Source organism: Lissotriton helveticus, chromosome 7, assembly GCF_964261635.1.
Source record: "Lissotriton helveticus chromosome 7, aLisHel1.1, whole genome shotgun sequence".
NCBI classification, from domain to species: Eukaryota; Metazoa; Chordata; class Amphibia; order Caudata; family Salamandridae; genus Lissotriton; species Lissotriton helveticus.
Genome location: NC_136068.1, coordinates 39,886,001 through 39,911,293, shown reverse-complemented (window position 1 = coordinate 39,911,293; position 25,293 = coordinate 39,886,001). Strand labels below are relative to the sequence as shown.

The window sequence follows — 25,293 nt, the reverse complement described above, 5'->3', positions numbered from 1 at the left end:
GTATGTCAGAGCCTGGCACCCGACTGAGTGTGACTCAGCACTAAAAGCCTGTCAGAGCCTGGCACCCGGCAGAGTGTGACTCAGCACTAAAAGCATGTCAGAGCCTGACACATGACTGAGTGCGACTCAGCACTAAAAGCATGTCAGAGCCTGACATGTGACTGGGTGTGACTCAGCACTAAAAGCATGTCAGAGCCTGACATGTGACTGGGTGTGACTCAGCACTAAAAGCATGTCAGAGCCTGACATGTGACTGGGTGTGACTCAGCACTAAAAGCATGTCAGAGCCTGACATGTGACTGGGTGTGACTCAGCACTAAAAGCATGTCAGAGCCTGGCATGTGACTGAGCGTGACTCAGCACTAAAAGCATGTCAGAGCCTGACATGTGACTGGGTGTGACTCAGCACTAAAAGCATGTCAGAGCCTGGCACGTGACTGAGCGTGACTCAGCACTAAAAGCATGTCAGAGCCTGACATGTGACTGGGTGTGACTCAGCACTAAAAGCATGTCAGAGCCTGACATGTGACTGGGTGTGACTCAGCACTAAAAGCATGTCAGAGCCTGGCATGTGACTGAGCGTGACTCAGCACTAAAAGCATGTCAGAGCCTGACATGTGACTGGGTGTGACTCAGCACTAAAAGCATGTCAGAGCCTGGCACGTGACTGAGCGTGACTCAGCACTAAAAGCATGTCAGAGCCTGACATGTGACTGGGTGTGACTCCGCACTAAAAGCATGTTAGAGCCTGGCACGGTAGTGGCACAATGGTGATGGGTGTCCTGAGTGACACACAAGACATAGACGCTCAAGAAATTGAGTATGGAAGGAGGAGCTCCATAGAGACGATGAGCTTTATGAGGAGTATGTACTCGGCCTCCAAGAGATGATCTCTTCAGTGAGGATCAAGTTCCTTCTACCTCCAAAGATGACTTCCGGAATCCATTAGTATAGAATAAGTTCTCGCCCCCAGTTTTAAACATCCCAGAAGTGCTGAAAGGTGGCGGTTGAACATGTGGCCGGAGAGGTGGGTTGGACTTCCACTAGAGACAGACGGGAGGAATGTCCTCAAGGCCGAATGCCCACAGATCGCAGGGACCCCAGGAAAGGTCTTGGGAGATTCCCAAACAAAAGTCAAGATGGCCTCCTTGACATTGTCGGCCCACCAGCAAGGATCATCGGACTGTCCGAAGATGTGTATTTTAGGGGATCTCATCAGACGTAAAGGCTGGGGGCCGGCACCTGCACGTTATGTTTTTCCTGGGGAACACCAACACAGGACTAAAGGCCAAAAGCCCAAGTCAGCCCTAAAGAAAATAAACCCCAAGTTGGGAGATTTAGCAGAGAAAGAGACCACAGAGGAAACCCCAAGGGGTATGTTTTCGGCAAAGACCTGGTGAAAACCCTCGGCAAGGGGCCAAGGTCACTCTGGATACCAGGGTGAGTACTATGTTTTCTCATTCTCCTTCTCAGTGAAGAGTGGGTGGTCGCCGAAAATATATATATATATTATTAATGGAGTTTTATATAGCGCAAACTTGACCCGGTATCAGGTATCAGAGCGCTTTACATGAGCACCAGTTGCGTTACATGAGGATATATTCATTTTTGTTAGGGAACCGGAAGATTAAGTGATTTGCCCAGAATCACAGGATGTTCAGCGTCATTGCCGAGACTCGGACCCGGTTCCCCAGATTTGAGGTCGAGCCCCGTTAGGCCAACTCCTCTCTCCCAAGTGTGGGAAACTATTACACAGAGCCTTGGGTTTTAAGAAACCGTCCAAGGTTTCAGATTACATTTCTTAGAAACCCCCCTTTTTCATTAAACCCCTCCAAGGGAGTTGGTTTTGAATGCAGATAAACAAAAAGTAGCACACAAGGAGGTACAATCTATGTTGTTAAAGGTAGCGATTATAGAAGTGTGCAAAAAAACAAGTAGGGAACAAGCATTTGCAATGCAGTAGGTCTCACATTTGTGAGAGTTTGAGCTGTGGGCATTGTAGTGACAATGCCTTTTGTTTATGTGTTGTTTTTAAAACAGATGGGTAGAAGGCATTGTCGTTTGCGGGTTCTAGAGGCTTGGGCTCTCGCGGGTGGGAGACATATTGCATTGCAAAAGAGTGCTATAAAAATGAAGAAAAAAATGTGTTAGGAGTGATGGTCCTTACGGGCGGCCAGACACGTGCCTGCCTTTTTCCCTCGCTTTGCCTTGCAGAGGCTGCCTTCTGTAGGCCCATCTAGATGAGCTCTCCACCAGCCCCTTCCTCACACCCTGACAGGCGAGATGGTGCTGGATAAAGTAATTATGTAAATAAAATAAGAATGCGCGCCCTAATCTTGGCGCAGACGCGGCAGCCTTGTCGGATCATCTTGCGCTCGCAGCTACGCCGCCACCAGCCTTGGTGCTTAACCCCGGGATGAGCAGCGAGCAGCGAAGAAACAACGTGTTAATAAGACTCTGCGGCTGAGAGTGCGCCTACACCAGTTGACAGGGAGCTGCAAGTGTCGAATGCACAACAAGGCCATGTTGTGTCGATTGGTAGCAGCGAAGGACGACGTGTGAACAAGGATGAAGCGCGAGGTAGCGCGTAGCCCAGTAAACAGGGAGCGCCAAAGACTCAGGGTCATATTTACAAGCCCCATGCGCCACCCATACGTCACTTTTCCCATGTTAAAAATTAAGCAAAAGTGGCGCAAGAGGGTGAAAAATAAGCTCCTCATTGTGTAACAATGACTGTAAGGCTGGGGTAACAATGACAGCAGTCGACGGGGAGCAGCAAGTGACAACAGCAGGATGTGTAAAAAAGACGGCGCTCTGTAGATTGGTACCGGTGAAGGCCAAGGACTTAGGGCCAGATGTAGGTATCCAAATACCGGTCGGTAATGGCCGAAAATACAGATTTTCGGACCTAACCGACCGGTATTTGGATACTGAGATGTAGGGCCACCTAAAATACAGATTCGGTAATTTTACAGATTCGGTAAAATTACAGATTCTGTAAAATTACCGAATCTGTATTATGAGATGTAGGTAGCACTGTAATCAGTACTACAGGGCTTTAAGAATTCGTTATTTACCACCAACTAGAAGTTGGTGGTAAATAATGAAAAGCCTTGAAAAAGCTTTTTTTTTGCTTTTCAAACGCTGCCATGTTGCAACATGTGCACCCATACACGATTGAGGGGTGCAACAGGGTGTCAAAGTGACACCCTGCCACCCTTCAATGTTTCCCCCAATTACCGAATCGGTATTTACCGATCCGGTAATTGACATTCATTCCTATGGGCTTGGAGGCCCATAGGAATGAATGGCAATTACCGAATCGGTAAATACAGATTCGGTAATTACCGAATCTTACCGATTCGATAATTTAAAAAGAGAGATTACCTACATCCCATTTACCTACTCTTAAATACCGAATCTGTATGATTTGGTATTTAAGAGTAGGTAAATCGAGATTACCTACATCTAGCCCTTAGTGTGTAAACAAGACTGTGCATTTGAGAAGTGCTGAGACCAGTTGATGGGGACCTGTGAGTGGCAAAGGCCCGAAAGACTGAGTGGGAGCGGTGTGCCGAGACCAGCCGACACGGAGCAGCGAGTGGTCAAGGCGGACGATGAAAACAAGACTGTGACGCTGAGTGAGCCCGACACTACACAACATGGAGTTACAAGTGACTAAGGGATAACATGTAAACAAAACAGCTGGGAAACCGCTGATACCAGTGGACGGGTGGCAGTGAAATGTTCAATAACAATGTGAATGGATGAGGGGTTTTGTAAAGCGCAGGGCTCACCCCTACAGGGGTGTCTCCGCGCGAGCAGCGAAACACAAAAACAAGGAAGTGGAAGCTAGCCGGGCTAAAAAAGCTTGGTTTTTAGTAGTTTTCTGAATTTAAGCAAATCAGGACACACACGTAACGGAAAGGGGAGTCTGTTCCAAAGGGGCGGGGCTACATACTCAAAAGCTTTGCCACCCGCACAAAGTTTGTTTATCCGGGTACCACAAGCAGACCCTTTCCACTAGAACGTAACTATCTGTTGGGTGACAGGGGACAAGACTATCGGTCATATACCTGGGACCACTGTCATTAATGTAACCAAATGGGGCAGTCAGGAAAGCATCAAGACCAGTGGCAGCTGGTGAATTCTCAAAGTGGTAGGGCGCAAATTCATACTCCAAAATGCAAGTAAAAAATGACTGTGGTGGGCAAACATGCTCAACTTACCCTACGTGACCCCCCTCCCTTCCGCCCCCCATCTTTAGTGATCATGGAAACTATAACTTGTTTTTTAAAATAAACAATGGGCAAACAGTGTATTTCTATATTTTTCTCTGTGAAACAACACAATGTCTAGTTTTTGCCAAGCAAGTTTGAACCTCTTCAGTGATGTGATCACGTGACTGGGAAAGACTGCAGAGAGTTGAGAGAGTGAAATGGGACAGACATAGTAAAAAGGTGAGAGAGAGATTCAGGAAAAGGACAGAGAAGAAACTGGAACAAAATAGAGTGAGACGTTCATAAAAGTAGGAAAACCACAGGGAAGCCAATCCAGACAATAGCATAAGAATGACAAGGAATGGAGCACGGGAGAGTGGCACAGAGAGGGTATAGAGGGGAGACACATGGCACATGAGTGACATAGAGAACAGAGAGCAGATTATAACACATTGATACTAGGGAGGGTCGAGTCAGGTAAGAGACCCAGAAGGGAATGTGAGGAGAAGTGGCTGAAAACAGAGGGTGGAAATCTAGTGACAGGAAAGAGACAACTGCAGAGAGGCAGAGAGGTTGGGAAGAGAGAAATTGGAGAGAGTGTATAGTAAGGAAAATGGTACATGGATAAGGAAGAGAGCGGAATGCCAGAGTAATAAGTGGGAAAGAGACAGGTAAAAGAATATATAAAGTTCCAGAAGTGCTTTGGTGAGAGGACAGATGGGAGGGAGAGGCAAAACAAAGGAAAACAAACCAACGATGAAGGGAGGCACTGGGATGAGAAAATCTTGGGAGGGCGTCAGGGAAGCCAATGGGAGACATTGCAATGAGAAGGACTGCAAGAGACCAGATATAATCGAGTTACACCGCACCACAAGGCCAAACCTACTGCTGCTTCACTCCTCCAGCCCCACATCTGCTCATAGGGGCATATTGTCAAGGGTGGCGATAGGGAATTTTTCGCCGCTTTAGCGGCCATTTTCGACCGCTAAGCGGCGATAATTCTATCGCCCTATTAGCAAGCTGTCGCTAACAGCAGTTAGCGACAGCTTTTAGGTGATAGTGAGCGGTTCGGGGCCCACTTTGCATGTTAGCGATATTTATCGCTAATGACATGCAAAGTGGGCGTACCCAAACTGTTAGCGACTGAAAACAGTCGCTAACATCGCTATCGCCTATTAGCAAGGCAGGCGTAGCGATGGAAATATTTGCGCTAAGCGCGAATATCTCCAAATACTAACACCTGCCCAGACCAGTTCTTAGCCATGTTATCCAATGGGAGGTAGATAACATGGCTAAGAGTATTTCGTCGCTAATACGTGAATATCGCTGTATTCTCAGCGATATTCACGCATTTCGCCTCTATCGCCGGGAAATGTATCGCTTTGGAGATAAACGTTGCTAATAGCATGTTATCTCAGCAATAAATTCCGGCGATGCTCAGCGATAAAAATTCACATTTCTTGTAATTATGTGTAATTTTGCGTAACTTTGCCAAAATTTCACATAAGTGCACAGAAGCAAATTTTGCACACTGCTATTGAATACTAGATGGCGCGGCCGAGACAGCACAGAGAAGGGTAGCAAAGGGTGCAGCAACAATGTGGAAACAAGAAAGCATGGCCGGAAGAAGCAGTCCTTTGGAGAGGGGCCGGGGTTGGGCAGGCCTATACCACCCTCAATGGCTGCCCAGATGTGTGTCAGTCAGTTTTATAAGAAGGAGGACGAAATTAATCAGCTAATGAGGATTTATAAAGCACAGCAAACCACCCGTGAGGGCCTCAAGGAGCTACCTTGGAAGAAATGGAAGACCTGTAAACCTGGGGAGTGGTTCCTTCCTCAGCCCTTGCTCCTCATGCCAGAGTACAGGCTGTTCCTCAGACAGTGAACAGGAGGGGTGCAATGTAGCAAGGCAGACGGGCTTCCCTTTGTTGTGCTTTGATGGTCACCACATCACCCTGAAGACAGTCAGGAATTGTAATTGTTAAAGTAATCAGATTTATCTAGTGCTTACTACCACATACGAGGAGTCGAAGCGCGTTTTCGGTGATCAGCACAAAAATCTGTTTTACAGCATGATAATCAAAGACAGCCTATTCACCTCACACACAGTATAAGCAGAGGCAGATGGCCTTGCGTCAAGGGATGTTACTGAGGTTTCTAACAGCAAGGCAGCTGGACAGCGAGGCCTACTTACAACAAGGCTATCCACCAGCCTGGGCTACTAACACAGGACCTGCCAACCGCAGAGCCTACCAATAACAGCATACGCCACCTGCAGAGCCTTCCAACACAAGGCACCCTAACCCTAGAACCTAACAAAAAAAGGGCCTACCAACAACGGCGCAGTTCAACTCCGGGGCCAACAACAGGGACCATCAATTAACACCCAGCTCAGCAACATGGCATTGTCATCAAAAAGTCCTACCTGAAACAGACTGTCCAACACCAGAGACAGTCAAGAAGAAGACCCACCTGCCACAGACCCTTCCACACCAGAGCCTGTTAAAAGCATGGCCTGTCAGCAAGAGGCTAGTCCAACACCAGTTCCCATCATAAAACAGGGCTCTCAAGGGTCTTTCAAAGGCAGTGTCTAGCCAAACCATGGCCTACCAGCAACACAACAAACCAACAACAGTGCCCATCATCTATGTGGTCCACCCGCACAAGGCAGCCTAAAACTGGGGCCTACCGACAACATAGCCTACCAACACCAGTGTCTACTAATAATGTGGCCTACCAATACTAGGGCCAACCAATAGCATGACCTACCAACACTAGAACCTACCCATAACCTGGCCTACCAACACTAAGACCTACCAATAACATGGTACCAACACTAGATCCTACCAATGAAATGGCCTAAAAAAACACTAGGGCCAATCAATAGCACGACCTACTAACACTAGGACCGACCAATAACTTGGCCTACCAACACTAGGGCCTACCCATAACATGGTCTACCAACAATAGGGACGACCAATAGCAGGGCCTACCAACACTAGGGACGACCAATAGCATGGGCTACCAACACTAGATCCTACCAATGACATGGCCTAAAAAAACACTAGGGCCAATCAATAGCACGACCTACTAACACTAGGGCCGACCAATAACTTGGCCTACAAACACTAGGGCCTACCTATAACATGGTCTACCAACAATAGGGACAACCAATAGCAGGGCCAACCAACACTAGGGACGACCAATAGCATGGCCTACCAACACTAGGGCCTACCCATAACAAGGCCTACCAACAATAAGGACGACCAATAGCATGACCTACTAACACTAGGGCCAACCAATAACATGGCCTACCAACACTAGGGGCCTACCAATTACATGGCCAACCAACACTAGGGACGACCAATGACATGGCCTATCAACACTAGGACCAATCAATAGCATGGCCTACCAGCACTAGAACCTACCCATAACGTGGCCTACCAACACTAGGGCCAATCAATAACATGACCTACTAACACTAGGGCCAATCAATAGCATGACCTACTAACACTAGGGCCGACCAATAACTTGGCCTACCAACACTAAGGCCTACCCATAACATGGCCTACCAACAATAGGGACGACCAATAGCAGGGCATACCAACACTAGGGACGACCAATAACATGGGCTACCAACACTAGATCCTACCAATGACATGGCCTATCAACACTAGGACCAATCAATAGCATGGCCTACCAGCACTAGAAGCTACCCATAACGTGGCCTACCAACACTAGGGCCAATCAATAACATGACCTACTAACACTAGGGCCGACCAATAACTTGGCCTACCAACGCTAGGCCCTACCAATAAAGTGGCCTACCAACATTATGGCCAACCAATAGCATGGCCTGCCAACACCAGGGCCTACCAATAAAACGGCCTACCAACTCTAGGGCCGACCAATAACATGGTACCAACACTAGGGCCTACTAGTAATTGATCTATTCAACTCCTTGGCTATTTGCACGGCAGGGCTGTCCATCACCAGAGCTTGTCAAAAAAACAGGGCAGCCCATCTGCATGCCCTATCAACAGATTCTAGTCCATCCCCAGGGCCTGTCAAAAACATGTCTGTCAAACACCAGGGCTGTGTCACGATCAGCTGCGCCAGCTCACCGCAGAGTCAAGCACCTCTTTTTTCTTGCATTTGAGGAGCCTAAATTCAGTGATTGCAAATCAGAGGCAAATGTCTGCTCACTGTTTCCGGCTTGTTCTATCTAAGTTTGATGAGCACAATCCACTCCGGCTCCCCGTCAGACCCACTCCCGCACCACATCTTCAACCAAGCCAGCAGCTCCATCGCACCCCACCTGCGCAACGTCATCAATCTCTCCTTCGAGACCGCGACCTTCCCAGAGAACTAGAAACACACTGAGATCAACGCCCTACTCAAAAACCCTAAGGCGGACCCAAGAGACCTCAAGAACTGTCGGCCCATCTCCCTGCTTCCGTTCCCAGCCAAGGTCATCGAGAAGATCGTCAACAGACAGCTAACCCGATACCTCGAAAACAGCATCCTGGACCCATCCCAGTCAGGGTTCCGCAGCAACCACAGCACCGAGACTGCCCTCATCGCCGCCACCGACGACATCAGGACTCTGCTGGACAATGGTGAGACCGCGGCCCTCATCCTCCTGGATCTCTCCGCTGCCTTCGACACCGTCTGCCACCGCACACTACGCACAAGCCTCCACAACGCAGGGGTCCGAGTGAAGGCCCTGGAATGGACCATCTCCTTCCTCTCTGGCGGAACCCAGAGTGTCCGCCTCCCCCATTCCGATCCGAAGCCTCCAAGATCATCTGCGGCGTACCCCAGGGATCATCCCTCAGCCCGACACTGTTCAACATCTACAGGGCCACACTCGCCCACGTCACCAGACTACATGACCTCAACATAATCTGCTTCGCCAACAACACTCAACTGATACTCTCCCTCACGAAGGACCCCCTCAATCCACAATCCAACCTCCACGAAGGAATGAAGGCCGCCGCCAACTGGATGAAGTTCAGCCGACTGAAGCAGAACACGGACAAGACGGAGGTCCTCATCCTCATCTCCAACCCTTCAGCCTGGTACGACTCCTGGTGGCCTACGGCACTGGGAGCAGCCCCGACACCCACCGACCACACACGCAACCTGGGAGTCATCCTCGACTCAACACTCTCCATGACCAAGCAAGTCAACGCAGTCTTCTCCTCCTGCTTCAACACCCTCCGCATGCTCCGCAAGATCTACAGGTGGATCCCGACAGATACAGGAAGAACAGGCACTCGTCAGTAGCAAACTCGACTTTGGAAATGACCTCATAAGGAGAAGCCCCAGCCAAGCTCATCAAATGACTGCAAAGCATTCTAAACGCCTCTGCATGCCTGATCCTCGACGTACCACGCCACAGCCACATCACCCCCCACCTGAGAAACCTGCACTGGCTCCCTGTCAACAACAGGATTTCCTTCAAGCTCCTCATCCACGCACACAAGGCACTTCACAAGACCGGCCCAGCCTGCCTCACCAGATGACTCTTCTTCTACATCCCCAACCGCCAGCTCCGTTCCGCCGACCTCGCCCTCGCCACCGTCCCTCGCATTCGAAGAACAACCACTGGCGGCAGATCCTTCTCCCACCTCAATGCCAAGACCTGGAACACCTTCCCACTGAGCCTACGACAGACCCAAGACCTGCTGACCTTCAGGAGGCTACTCAAGACCTGGCTGTTCGACCAGTAGCGCCCCCCACCCCTTTTTTTCCCCAGCGCCTTGAGACCCTCACAGGTAAGTAGTGCGCTCTACAAATTCTTGATTGATTGATTGATGCATTAACTTTGAGAAATTCAGAATTTTATGCATGAAATTTAGGCACCTCAGATGCAAGAAAAACAGGTCATTAACTCTGCGCTTAGCTAGTGGACCTAATCGCAATACAGGGCAGGGGTTTTCAACAGAAGCATCTATCCAAAACAGGGCGTACCAACATTAGTATCTTCCAACAACAAGTCCAGGGGCTGATGACAAGTTTAGCAGACAGGGTGACTCCGTACAAACATGACAGACATCCCGTCCGCCATATTACAATTCCATAGGACATGATGGGATAGAAATAAGTTGGATGTAATATCCGGCTCATTTGTGATGGAGTAACCCTGTCCGCCAAACTCGTACTCAGGTCCCTAGTAACGACAAGTCCTACCAACTACTAGGCTGTCTAATATCTATGTCTAATAGGCACATCTCAGTGTATAGTTCTGGTATGATGATTCTGGTGGTTAGTGCATGTGCTCAAGGGATCCGTGTGTGATCACCGCTCACAGGTTAGAATCATAAACTGTCTTAGAGTGTTAAAGGCATGATACAGACGTAGCGTGTAACTTGTCGGTCGCCAGTTTATATTTTTAACAATTTATATTTTAAGCTTTTAAGTTACTATTCCAAGACAGCTTTTATCAATGTTGGAGCCTTAAATTACAAATGTATGTATGAAATCAAAGAACAAGCACTGGCAGGGCCAATAGCCTGGCTTGCAAACAACAGAACTACTTGTGACACTGATGAGATTAAGCCCTCAGTAAGTCATCATACATGCACTCTGTCACTCATCTTTGCACTCTTGCATCCAATGTCCCCTCCACTGACTCATTCTTGTGTTCACTCTCTGTCACAACCGCAATAAAGCACACTGAAATGGAAGCCATACAAGATAAAGTAAAGGAACACAGCAGGAAAAAGAAGACATGCAGCTGTCTAAACACAGCGAGCATATGCTTGCAATAACAAAATTAAACATAGCAGCAGATGTCCGTCTTACTGAGGTATTGTAAATAGACTATTGTCGTTCACAAGTTTCAGCATGGCTGCCACATTGAGAACCAATTAGTTGGCCATCGCGGAATGGTAAAACCCTGATACACAATGGACTACCGCATGTATAATTGTCTCCTGGTTTAGAGAAGTGGCCACGTTGGATGACACACACTGCAGATTAAATGAGTGGCAACATATCAACCAATTAACACTGCCTGGAGAGCTGTAGCAGCCTTTTAAAAAATATTAAAATATAAAGAGGAGAAGCCAGTGGCATAGCTAGGCCTTATGCTGCCCATGGAGGCCCTTGCGTTTGTCACCCGCGGCAGCTGAATTTAAGAGAGGAGGGGTCGCCAATTCCTGACTTTGCCACCAGCGACTGCTGCAGGTTGGGGGGGGGGGGTGTCTCCGCCCACAAACTTGTGCCACCTGGGGTGGACCGCACACCCACCCACCTTGCGACACCACTGGGAGAAACAAAGAAATGAAAATAGAATTTTGAAAGTAGAAAAACAAAAGAACTGGCTAACCTGCTTGGAATTAGAAGTACACTCATTTTCAGGTGGGTGTACACACGTGACCAGAAAATCCTGTCATTCATAGAACAAGAGAGCCAAAATAGTGAAAGGACTGAACCATTCATCACCCCGTGTAGTATGCTGTCATATATGGAAGCAGAGTGTAAGTGGCACTCAGACAGACCAATAGCAGAACAGTTCTGACCCAAATGCCATCTATGTATCTATTTGGATATATATTTGTGTACATTGATATATGTTATATTTAATTCTTTTTTTTTTATTGCAAGAGCCCAACAGACATCTAAGAAGAGATTCTAACAAGAATTATTAGAGTAACTTTTCAACATAAACAGATCAGAACCCCAGTTTGATCATTGGCTTGTCACCATAACCCACTGACGCCTCCTCTGCTGAACTTAAGCTTTCCCGCAAGGCACACAAAATTACAGTTGTCAAAGCAAAATATTATCTCTCCTAAGAAGGCTTAACAAGGATTCTGACAGTACAGATCTTTTATACTCACGGTTTTCAGAGAAGAAACCAGCACCAAAGCTTTGCCTAGACTGGTAATCTGTGAGATTGCATTAAACTAAATAACTATCTGCAGGCTTTAATACAGAGTATTAATCTACTCTTAAACGATTATCGACTTTAAAATATGCTTTTCACAATCAATATGTCAGGTCTATGGCTTTAATCGCAACTTTTCCTTATAAACGAAGAGGCATGTAGCCTTTATCACGGTTGTCACCATTACCAACTCGGGCCTAGTGTGGTAGTCGTAAGCCTTCCCGCGAGGCAACCATCATTACTATCGTAATGGAATTACAATCACGCACAAAATGGAGAAGTGTGACTCACTGGTTAGAGGAGGCAGACCTGGAAGCAGAGGTCAGCCCGGGACCAGGGTTCAATTCCCGGCTCGGCGGGGTCTTGAGTCCTAAAAAAATGTCCATGGACTCGACAATTCTCGCTCCGGTGCCTACTCGATTCACGGGTTCACACTCTGCGACTCTGGGCAATAGCCTGCTTAATCTCCACAACTGCCCCTTGCGGCGGGATGCCTGGCTTTCACCTTGCGGATACCCTGCCGGGGTTATCTCACAGGGGAATACCAGGACGGGTTCCCTAAGCAAGCGCTTAGAAACCGCTTGGTGATTTGCGCTATATAAATTCCTGTACATTTACATTTACAAAGTGCAGCAGTCAAAACAATATAACATTTCTACCACTGGAGCCTAATCAGCTTTGCCGTAGTAGGAATACTCTATAGGTGGGTCCTTAGCGCCGACACCCTTCCCTTTTATAGTTATCTGTGAGATGCCTTGTAAGACGTACCTACAGGCTTTAGCGCAGTGCAATAACAATACACCCTTCCCACCTCTTGCATCTAACACATGCTTTTATCAATAAATAAGAACCACTTGCTTTGTCATCATGTTTCATTATAAACAGATCACACCTGAGGGATCTGACGTTATCCCAGTGAATTGATAACATCTCTGACCCTTGCCAATGACTTCACCCTATTCAGAACACTGGACCACAGAAGATCTCATTTACAAAATTACAAATATGTGCAAAATTACAGTTAGCAAAACAACATACAACCCCTCTCAAAAGAGCCCAAAAAGAATCATCACAGTGAAACTCTGTTGGCAGGGTGCGTCAGAGTGGGTGACCAACACAAAACCCCCTCATTAGGGTGGTAATCTGTGAGATTACATGTAACCGAATGTCTTTGTATGTCCTGCAACATAATGGGATAGCAATCTACTGTTAGAGGCCTATTGGCTTTGCCATATGCTTTTCACAACAAATAAGCCAGGCCAACTGTCTTTGCAATGACTTTTTGTAATAAACAAAGGCAAAAACAACAGTTGATGGAAACAATGCAGAACAATGTCATACATTCCCCCCAGTACAGAGATCTGGGCCTAAATCCATCGTTTTTTTGCTTTGCTCACCATGCCATTCCAGTTTGGACCCAGCCATATGCAAATCAGTCTGACCCTGTGCCTCATGGGAACAGTCCAGCTCGAACTGCCAAGGCAGGTCCTCCCTGGACTGCAATCAAGTATCCTAGGACCGGTTTCGGGGTTTCACCCCTCTTTAGCCAGGATAGCTTGACTCCAGTGGCATGGAGAGCACGGGACTCACGTCTGAGCATACCCGTCCCACTCGGGGTGACAAATGTCTGAACTGGGGTGGCAGAGTGAGCTAAAGAATGGTGATGGATTAAACCCAGATCAGTTGACTGGGGGTGAGTGTTTGATTTGCTCAAACGCTCCGTCCATCATCCCCTTTTGTATCTTTTTGTAATAAACAGGCAGACCGATGGCATCTGGGATAACATTTCCCCAAAGGTGCGGGAGGAGTTTTGGAGTGGGGGGGCTGCCATCAATGTTACATCACTGAAGTCATAAGGATTGTGAAAAATCCAAACGTCACACAAAGAACAAGTGTAGTAAATGAACAGCACGCAGTCAGCAGGGGAGTGGTAAGGATGGGAGGGCAGTGCACTGTCATTTACAGGTAGCACACTTTCCACTGAAATGACCACTACAGTTGCACAGACATGAGGTTTTACTGATAAAATTATAGAGGGCATGAACAATAGAAAATGTGTGGGGTTTCAGCGAATATTTACTATTTGCGCATCGTCAAGTAAAGGGTTTTTATTGTACTAAAATCTTTGCTTCCATCACACTACATAACTACAAAACAAATGGATTCCTTTGTGTTTTCCTAACTGGTAACATATTTTAAAATGTTTGTACAGTTCAGTTACAGGTAAATAAATTGTGTTGTGTGATATAAAAAATAGACATTGTAGCCTTTCCTTTCAAACTCCCTGTATGACAGCAAGATTGTCAAATAGTTTACATAGTTCACTTGAACAAACCCTCTCAATTTACAGACAGAAAAGGAAAAGTAAACACCAATCTCCATGTAAAACAGCAGCATTTTGTCAGAAGACCATCTGGCCTGTCTTTGAACACACAGCAAAGGAGACAAGATAAACATGAAATGTAAAAGGGTTGTTATGGGTGATTTACCTTCTGAAATCCAGTGTGGGTATTTGAGGGGTGCTGCAGCTACCCCAGCACCCTGCACCTCTACTTCTGGCGCCTACGCATTTCCCTGCACACCAATCAAGCCTATAGCCGTTCTCATTGGCTCGTCATCATAACCCACTCAGGCCTGCTGTTCTGAGCATCAGCGTTCCCACAAGACAACCATCAGGCAAATAGCCCCTAAACTGCAAATGTATATAAAATTACAGGTGGGAAAGCAAACTACTATCGCGCAAGACAGGGCTCAACCACACCCCACACTTGATGACTGTTAACTTTGACATATGCTTTTCACAATAAATATATCAGACTTCGTGCCTTTATCACAGCATTTCATAATAAACAGATCAGGCCTATAGCCATGGTCATTGGCTTGAAACCATAACTAACTCAATATTGCTGTATTGAGTATAAGCTTTACCACAATCCCAAACATCCAATACCAGCACTCTTTTCATTGGAATCACACACATTTGGCCCAATCAAATCCTGTATTGAGGGGAGCCTGCATGTGGGTGGAGTCTAAGGCCCTCTCTTAGTAGGACATGGAAGGCTAGTTTTTGTGGCTCACATAAAGTAATACAAAAGGGGGTGGTGATGGACGGGGTGCACAGACATAATATCGACTCCAAAATATCGTTTGGACAGAATATCGAGTTTTAAATATCGTTTGGAGAAAATATCGACAGGACAGAATATCGACAGCCAAAATATCGTTTTTAAGGTAAGTGAAGTAATATCGACTGTAAATAATATAGAAAGTAAAAAATATCGTTTTTTATATAATATGTAATTATTTATAGTGTTTTTATGTTATAATATGTGTGAAAAGTGTCATTTTATGTTATAATTATTTTTAATTAATGATTTTTTTTAAATTATTGTGTAATTTTATTCTGTAGCGGGTTGTGGGTTTATAGGGGAATAGGGTGGGAAGTAAGTTAATTATAATTAATTAAATATGTACATTTATTAATTGGTAGTAATAATTAATTAATTGGTAATTAAATAATATATGTTAATTATTTAAAATTTAATTGGTAATTAATTTAATTTAATTTATTAATGGCTAATTATGTAAATTAAAATAATGTATTTCCTGTAGCGGGTTGTGGGTTTATAGGGGAATAGGGTGGGAAGTAATTTAATTATTATTTATTAAATATGTAAATGTATTAATTGGTAGTAATATTTAATTAATTGGTAATTAAATAATATTTGTTAATTAATTAAAATGTAATTGGTAATTAATTTAATTTAATTGATTAATTGCTAATTATGTTAAATTAAAGGGGTATTTTTAGGGTTCAGGGTCAGTTTTTAGTTTTTGGGTAAAGGGGTATTTTTAGGGTTCAGGGTCAGTTTTTAGTTTTTGGGTAAAGGGGTATTTTTAGGGTTCAGGGTCAGTTTTTAATTTTTGGGTAAAGGGGTATTTTTAGGGTTCAGGTTCAGTTTTTAGTTTTTGGGTAAAGGGGTATTTTTAGGGTTCAGGGTCAGTTTTTAGTTTTTGGGTAAAGGGGTATTTTTAGGGTTCAGGGTCAGTTTTGGGTTTTTGGGTAAAGGGGTATTTTTAGGGTTCAGGGTCAGTTTTTAGTTTTTGGGTAAAGGGGTATTTTTAGGGTTCAGGGTCAGTTTTTAGTTTTTGGGTAAAGGGGTATTTTTAGGGTTCAGGGTCAGTTTGGGGTTTTTGGGTAAAGGTTTTTTTTTAGGGTTCAGGGTCAGTTTTGGGGTACAGGGGTACAGGGGTACAGTGTAAAAATAAAGTAAAATTAAATTTACATTAATTTAATTTAATGAAATTAAATTAAATTAAATTATATTTAAATAATTTTAAATAATTTAAATTTAAAAAAATTATTATATACTTACCAATACTTACGTTGTAATGGTAGTGTGTTGTAAAAGTTGCGTTGTAACGTCATATATCCACTGTTGCACTCTTTGCAGTGGGAATAGTAATTTTTACTCTTTTGTATTTGTACGTTAATAATATTGGCTATTATTTAATTAAATTTTGTTACTATATATATATATGTTTTAAGAAATATGATTAAAAAAATATTCTTTTTTTACTTTCATTAATTATTTAAATATTAAAAGTTATTTTAAGTATTGTTAATTATATTTTAGTAATTATTTTTTTATATTAATGTAATTAAACATTGTTTTTATTAAAGTCGATATTTTTTACAACTATATTTTTGTAAACGATATTTTGTACTCGATATTTTTGTACTTACCTGTTTGTACATACAAACTCGATATTTTGGTTGTAGATATTTTTTCCTCGATATTTTGGGTAGTCGATATTTTGGTAGTCGATATTATTTCAGTGATCCGATGGACGGAGCATCTGAACCAATCAAACACTCACACCCAGTGCTCACTACGCCACCGGAGTCAAGATATCCTGGCTGAAGACGGCTGATAGCCAGAAACCGGTCCTAGGATGCTTGATTCCGGTCCAGGGAAGACATGGCTTGGAAGTTCGGGCTGGACTGTTCCCATGAGACACAGGACCAAGACTGATTTGCATATGGCTAAGTCTGAACTGGGATGGCGTGGTGAACAAAATAACGATGGATTAAACCCAGATCTGTGACTGGGGGTGAATGTTTTGCCATTGTGCAACATTCCGTCCATCATCTTGTGTGTTTTGTTGTTCACATAAAGTAAGGCAACAGCCGCTCTGTCAATCCAAGTAGATGAATGCAGACCTGGGCATCCCAGGCTGTTCTCAAACACAAAACCTAACTTGTAAGCCTAAAGTTAATGAAGGAAGAGAAGGATGCTGGGCTTGCACTGCCTTCCTGCCCTCCTCCCATCTGTGCTGCTGCCGGAGAAAACTACACATCGTTAATTATCTAGTTTTCTAATAGACTTTACCAGCATCACCATGTCATGTGTGCACTCCTGAAAGTTCAAGCTTAAGCAGCCATGCTGCCACTGGCAGCTGAATAAATAGACACAATTATCACAGCTGCTTGGATAGGAAGCCAGATCTAAAAGGGAGCAGCCGGTAGCTAATTGCAACTCCTGAGCCCTCCAAAAAAGAAAAAAAAGATTTTATGTAAAAGCAACACCGTGGGGAGGCAAGTGGGAACAACGGAGGATCGTGTGAGGCAAGGAGGAACAAGCGAATGCTTCTGAGTGGCAGTGACAGCGTGGGAGGCAGGGGTTCAACGGTGGGGATGAGGGCTTGATTTTTACGGCACGGAGTTGAGTAGAGCGTCATAGAGTGGAGTGTAATGAAGTGCAGTAGAGTGGAGAAGACGGTAATCGAGTGGAGTAGAGTGTCATAGAGTGGAGTGTAATAAAGTGGAGTAGAGTGGAGTAGAGTGTAATAAAGTGGATTAGAGTGTCAGAGTTGGGTGGTGCAGAACGTCATAGAGTGGAGAAAAGTAGGCTGGAGTAAAGTAGAGTCTTATGGAGTGGAGGGTTGTGGAATTGAAGACCATAGAGTGGAGTAAAGTGTCATGGAGTAGAGTGGTGTGGTTTAGAGTAACCCTGGGCGGTAAACTCCGCTCCCCTCGTGGAGTTTGCGGAGTTTCCAGCACTCCACGTTACGCGGAGTTCGCAGAGTTCCAAAAAACTCAGCTTCACGCAGCAGAGCAGAGGTTTTTTCCTTGCTCACGTTCACCAACGTCAAGTTGGTGAGAATGTTGCACATATACCAGGCTATGGTACCCTGCTCACAGGCTTCAATAGAAGCAACATATGTTTACACTGTTGAGTAAAATCCTTTATAGGTTGTAATCTACCATACAGCACAGCTGGCTGGCTGCGAAAAGACTTCTTGTCTGGTAATGCATTTCACCAATTTCTCAACAATGGCTTTGTGGTTTGTAACTCACATTTGCTTGCTTTCCATTTGCTGGCTTTGATTGTTTTGGGCTGGCCAGCATGTCTCCACCATTCCTGTGGAGCAAAGCTTGTTCACCAGCGTTCCTTGTATTCTTCGATAAGCCCCTGCTTGGTGCTGTGCTGCATGGTGCCATTCGCAATGATTGCACAGTGCGGACAAGCATCCGGCACTGTGCAATCACCACAAACTGCATTTTTCTATTGTACTCCGCCGCTTGCGGAGCTCCGCTTAGTGCGGCAGAGTTTTATTTTTGCACTTTGCGTAGCTTCGCGTAGTGCAACTCTGCGAACTCTGCCCAGGGTTAGTATAGAGCAGAGTGGCATAGCACAGAATGAACTGTCATAGAGTGGAGTGGACTTATCATAGAGTGGCTAGAGTGTAGTAGAGTGGCATAGGGTGTTAAGGAGTGTCAAAGAATGTAATGTTGTAGAGTTGAATACAGAGGTCAAGAGTAAAGTGGCATAGAGGGGCGTATAGTGGAGTGGAGTTTGGTGTGGTGAAGTAGAGTGTTGTGGCATAGAGTGGAGTGTTGTAGAGTTTTGAAGAGTGGAGTGGCTTAAAGGGGAGTCTGCATGGCGTGTTAGTGCACTACCATTATTGACAACACATTTTCAATAGAAATGACCATCACATTTACACATACAGTTTTACTGATAAAACTATAGAGGGCACAAACCATAATGTATGAAAATGGCATCACCTACTGTACTAATTTGTTCTCATCGTATTAAAGTATTTGTTTTCACCACACACCCACATTTTTTAAAAAGTGCTTTGTTTGTGCTTTCCTAATTCTGATTTATTCTAAAATATTTACACAGTTCATTTGCAGATATTTAAATGTTTTTGTGTGCTAGAAAAAAAACCTTTTCTTTCCCAGTGCCTGGCAATTATTGTCACATAATTCCTCTCACTTTGAAGTCAGAAAAGAAAAGTAAACACCAAGCTTTGACCTCTGTCTTTGAACATACAGCAAACGTGACAAGATTAGAACAAATTATAAAGACCTGTATACAGATAGCAAGGGCTCATTGAGGAATACAAGGAACGCTGGTGGCTTTGCTCCACAGGAAGGGTGGAGACATGCTGGGCAGCCTAAAACAAACAAAGCCAGCGAATAGAAAGCCAGAAAATGTGAGTTACAAACCACAAAGCCAATGGTAAGCAAGGGGCGGGAGGCATTCCCAGGGAAGCTTTCTGAATGCCAACAAGAAGTCTTTTCGCAGCCAGACAGCTCTGCTGTCTGGTAGACTTCAACCTAAAAAGGATTCTACTCAACAGTGTAAACATATGTTGCTGCTGTTGAAGCCGCAGGCTACCGTAGCGTGGTATACGTGCACCGCTCATCCCCAATCAATGGACGCTGCACCCTAAGGACGGGACATCTCTCCAAAATGCTCTTGGATCAATGAACATTTTTCATAGCTACAAGTATTGACATTTCCATGCCAAGGATTTGTATAATACTCCTCATTATTTCAACCCAGTAAAACTGTGATAACATGCAGCTTTGACTTTTGAAAGGTATGCCACCCTCGTGCATGTGTTAGTTAGAGGGTAGGATCCCCCAGTGGAGCTATAAAGTGGTGGGGCGTAATACATGCCAGGAGTTCATTTATTTTTCTAATGTTGCCTTGCATTTTCCAATATATTAATAATCCCCTTCATAGTGCCAATGCCAGAATTATTTTATAGGGTACCCCCTTATGCCAACAATTATGTACAATATTCCACTTCCAGAATTTTGCCGCTGGGTTTGCCCAAATACCGTGGGTGGCCCATATGTCAACATTCAAGTCTATTATTTCAGAGACAGCATTTTGTCATGGTTTGCTTCTCCCAGCCCGACCACTCATCCCCCCATATGCCACGGCTGCCATCTCTAACACAAAGACGTGCCCCCAGTATGCCAGCACCGGCCTTTGGCATAGGTGTCCCCTTATGTCAAGTATTTTTTGCATTATTGCAGGGTCTGTATTTTGCCTCAGTGACCTCCTTTATGTCCTGGGCACCCTCATGTGTGCCAAGAATTACCTCCACTGTCCCAGCTGAAGCATTTTGCTGCAGTTGCCCCATGCCAAGAAGTTCCTACACAATGCAAGGGCCACCGTTTATCCACCAGGCCATGCCAAGAATGACTTCCAGTATCACAGCCTGCATAGTGCCATGAGGGTCCTTTCTTATGTGGTAACTTATCTCCAATGTGCCCTCGGCTGAGCAGCGGCACGTTACCCGGGTGCCGCCCTATGCCCAGGATTATATTGAGTGTGCGGCAGCCAGCGGCAGACTCACAATCATGAAGACGCAATCAAACACACTTTTACTCACTCACACGCTTTCATTCATACTCACTCTCTCTCACAATCACTCTTCCCCCTCTCTCATTGTAAGTCACACTCTCTCACTCATACTCACCCCCATTCGCAGGTACTCTCACACAAACATACTCATACTCACTAGTTCTCACTCTCATTTACAAACACACACTCACCCTTTCACACCCAGTGACTGGGCCCTGGTGCAACTACACCTGCTGCACCATTGATAGCTACACACCTAATGCCCCTCCAAGCCCTTTCACAGTCTCCAATCACTCACTCCTTATAACACACTCATGTTCCTTCATCCACTCTCTGGCACTAACTTAAACTTATTCATACACTCACTCAAACTCAGATTCCCACTCCCTTTCACTCTCATTGACACTCTTAAACACATTCAAACAGTGCAGCAGGGGTCCTGCCCCTGCTGCACTGTGGGGCTCCTCAACAGTGGCGGCTCCTCCGCTATGGCTGTGGAGCGTGGCCCCACTCCTTTTAAGCAGTGCGAAGAAGAAACATAAAAGGATATTAACTTTAGGTTTTTATCATCATTTTATGCTTCCTGCTGCTTTGCAGTCAGGCGGGCGGGTGGTGGGGCTGCTCTGCTCTCAGAGTAGGGCGGAGGAGGAGTGGTCTTCCCACTCCTAAGTGCGCAAGGACTGTCCAATCAGCCCTCTCGGGCCGCCCAAACCAGTAACGCTCACTTTCCCCCTTCTCCATGCTGGCTGCATTAAAGCCTGAATGGAGGACAAGCCCAGGCTGCCATTCCCTGGTTGAGCGGTTGAGCATTGCAGCATTGTGATTGGTCAGAGGAGCCAGGGTACTTACAAATCACAACGTTGCATTGCATAATTGTGATTGGTCAGTGGGGCCAGTCTGTGCTTCGCTCCGAGACAGAGAAGATCAGGAGCAGAGACGTGGGACCCGGCATAAAGGTACGTTTTTTTTAAATATGCGCGACCCCCGCCTCGTCGCACCGCCCTCTGCCCCGCCACCCGCGAGCAACGATGCCGGCCACTGCTGCTCCTCAGTGGCCCCAGGAATGCACCGATGTGCACCCTGAGCACCACATTTCCGCAGATATGCTGTGCGGCCTGAGACATGCAGTTTGTTTACTAAATAAAACGGGTTTTGCCCGTGCGATGGGGCCATGGTTGAACCACCCTCTTATTTGCAATATAGACATCCAGCTAGAGAGCGCTGTATTTTGAAACAACTCTTTAGCTGGATCATGCCTTGTTCCCCTCAGCCCCTCCCCCTCCTCCTGTCATCAGGAGCCTGGAGAGGAGGCATAGAGGGCTGACCTGTGCACTGGCAGTGTGCATGGAGACTTGAAACTCATGCTTTCATGAAGGCTGCTCAGTTGAGTCTTTCGCAGCCGAGGCAGGGGGCAGAAAGTGTGATTAGCAGGAGGTGGGGCTGTGCCCGAAGCCCCTGATAAGGAGCCGCTACAGCTTTCAAGCCTGGACAAGAAACATCCTTCCAGAGCTTTATAGCCTGATTCCGAGAATGTTCGGATCAATTTACAAGAAGGCGTTTGCACAGGATCAGAATTCCGAGTACTGCAGTAATTATCGCACCACCATCATTTTTCCCTTTACAAATTATGTATGTATGTATGTATATATATATATAAACATGGTATTTCATTAGCACAAACCTAGCCAAGAGGTAGTGGAGCGATGCACAAGCACACGACAGCCGTAAAGTCAACGAGCAGCAGGAGAGTGAGCAGCATTGTGGGCGGTTAATGCATTGGGATGTTGCGCTCTATAAAGACGCGCGTCTTACCTAAATCGGAGCAGCGTCGGGCGGTCCTGATGGATACAGGGATGCCGGGAGCAGCGCTGGGCAGTCCTGATGGATACAGGGATGCCGGGAGCAGCGTCGGGCGGTCCTGATGGATACAGGGATGCCGGGAGCAGCGTCGGGCGGTCCTGATGGATACAGGGATGCCGGGAGCAGCGTCGGGCGGTCCTAATGGATACAGGGATGCCGGGAGCAGCGTCGGGCGGTCCTGATGGATACAGATCCTGGACATAGATGGAGCAGTGCTTCTGACTTGTTTTTCCTTATTACACTTCTTGGTCTGCAGTCGGCGGTGTCCCGGCTGCGGGGGCCGAGGCCCGCCAGAGGCGGTGAGCTTGTCTGTAAGATAAGAGATATAGATGGTGGTGAGTTTAATAGAAAAAAACTAAGAAAGTAATCGTGAAAAACGACTGGAAAAAAGGCAACGCATGTTAAATTTGGTGTAAACACCTTGGAATAGGAGGTGGTTACGGCGCTATCTACTACCGACTACCTTAGGTTTCGGAGGCAACTAAAAACCTGGCTCTTCTAGTCCTACTCATTCTGCTATGTGGTTCCCAGCTGGGGGCTTTCTCTCCTGCAAGCGCTCTGAGACCTTTGGGTTTAACAAGCATTGGCAAATCCAACAGGTCTTGCGTTGGCTGCCTGCCTTTCGGCTTTGTCAGTACTTGCTTTGAACTTTGACTTTGTAAAACTTTGTTATCAAGGGAACAACCAGGCCTTTACTCATATAAGTAAAAAATGGCTAAAAGCAAACAATCATTTTTGGGTCTCAAAAAGCAGACATTGGCACAGTAGTTCCTGCCACCACTTTGTGTGCAGATGTGTTCCTTGTGACAGAGCAGGGTGCAGTCAGTCACAGTGGAGTCAGTCAGTCGCTGAAGTGGGCTGAGCTAGGGCCTCAAGCTGCATACCGTAGCAGGCAGAGTTAAAATGTAAATGACACAAACACAGACCGATGGATGAAGGGGGCAGCTGGAAGTCACTATATGTAAGTATATTACTTTTCAGAAAATTCAAAAGGCCTTGCCTGGCGCCAGGCAGAGCAATGCACACATCTGGATGCAGTTCAGAGACTAAGGGTCCGATTCACAAAAGTATTCCGAGAAAAAATCCTAACTTTACGACTTTTGGTATTCATAAAAGGCATTTAGTAGTAGTAACGTTAGGAATCCTAACGTTGCTACTTCTAAATGCCTTCTGTGAATACCGAAAGTCTTAAATTTAGGATTCTTCTCAGTTTAGGAGTAGTAAAGTTAGGAGTCCTAACTTTAGGACTCCTAAATGCCTTTTGTGAATACCGAAAGTATTAAAGTTAGGATTTTTCTCAGTTTAGGAGTAGTAAAGTTAGGACTCCTAACTTTAGGACTCCTAAATGCCTTTTGTGAATACCGAAAGTATTAAAGTTAGGATTTTTCTCAGTTTAGGAGTAGTAAAGATAGGACTCCTAACTTTAGGACTCCTAAATGCCTTCTGTGAATACCGAAAGTCTTAAAGTTAGGATTTTTCTCAGTTTAGGAGTAGTAAAGATAGGACTCCTAACTTTACTACTCCAAAGTGACTTTTGTGAATTCCGAAAGTCATAAAGTTCGGATTTTATCTCAGATTACTTTTGTGAATGGGGCCCTAAATTCATTCTCTAGTAGTCTTGCTTTCTGCTTATTAATGACCTGGGTCCACAAGTCCCAGCATGCAACACAAGCCAAGACCAGTTCCAGGGCCACACGTGAAAAGTGGCTCACGGCAGACATGTATGACCTGCCAGGTACTCCCCGGCTGCCTGCTTAATCTGCCCGCTCTGCCTGCTTGCCCCATCCCTGCTTGATCTGCCTGCTCTGCCTGCTTATCCCCATCCCTGCTGCCTGCTTGATCTGCCCGCTCCGCCTGCTCTGCCTGCTTGCCCCATCCCTGCTGCCTGCTTGATCTGCCCGCTTGCCCCATCCCTGCTGCCTGCTTGATCTGCCGGCTCTGCCTGCTTGCCCCATCCCTGCTGCCTGCTTGATCTGCCCACTTTGCCTGCTTACCCATCCCTGCTGCCTGCTTGATCTGCCCGCTCTGCCTGCTTGCCCCATCCCTGCTTGATCTGCCTGCTCTGCCTGCTTGCCCCCATCCCTGCTGCCCGCTTTGCCTGCTTGCCTCCATCCCTACTGCCTGCCTGCTAGCACAGGCCTGCCTCATTAGCTCCACTTCTCCTAATAGCCAAGACAAAGGCGCGCGCTCACCTTGTCCTGTTTCATTAGCATCACCCTCAGCTGAGCAGGCAGTCACACTCTGCAGCCTCTCCTGGGGTCAGAGGTCACAGCATGCGCACTGAATGACAGAGTGAGGGGGGAATCCATCAGACAGGCGGCACATGGCGAGCACACTGCTGCAGGTGCAGGCAGGAGAGAACTGCAGCACAGAAACAGCACAAGAGCGGCTGCAGCAAGACTGTCCTGCAGCATCTGCGACTGCAGCACAGAGCAGAGGGGCCCAGCTACAGCACGAAGAGATACACAAGGGTGAGGCTGCACCAGCTGCAGCTCCAGAGAGGTGGCACTGCACCAGCTGCAGCTCCACAGAGGTGGCACTGCCCCTGCTACTGCTCCACAGTGGTGGCACTGCACCAGCTGCAGCTTCACATAGGTGGCACTGCACCAGCTGCAGCTTCACAGAGGTGGCACTGCACCAGCTA

The 25,293-nt window shown here is 46.1% G+C and overlaps 1 protein-coding gene across 1 annotated transcript in view; it reads right to left on the bottom strand.

The window, feature by feature from the left end:
- GRIK5 (glutamate ionotropic receptor kainate type subunit 5) overlaps positions 1 to 22,730 on the bottom strand; it is a 1,072,331-nt gene extending 1,049,601 nt beyond the window's left edge. Inside the window, exon 1 of the mRNA XM_078650387.1 lies at positions 22,602 to 22,730. The gene's annotated coding sequence lies outside the window, so the exon portion shown is untranslated. The remainder of the gene's footprint in view (positions 1 to 22,601) is intronic.
- Positions 22,731 to 25,293: the final 2,563 nt, after the last annotated feature.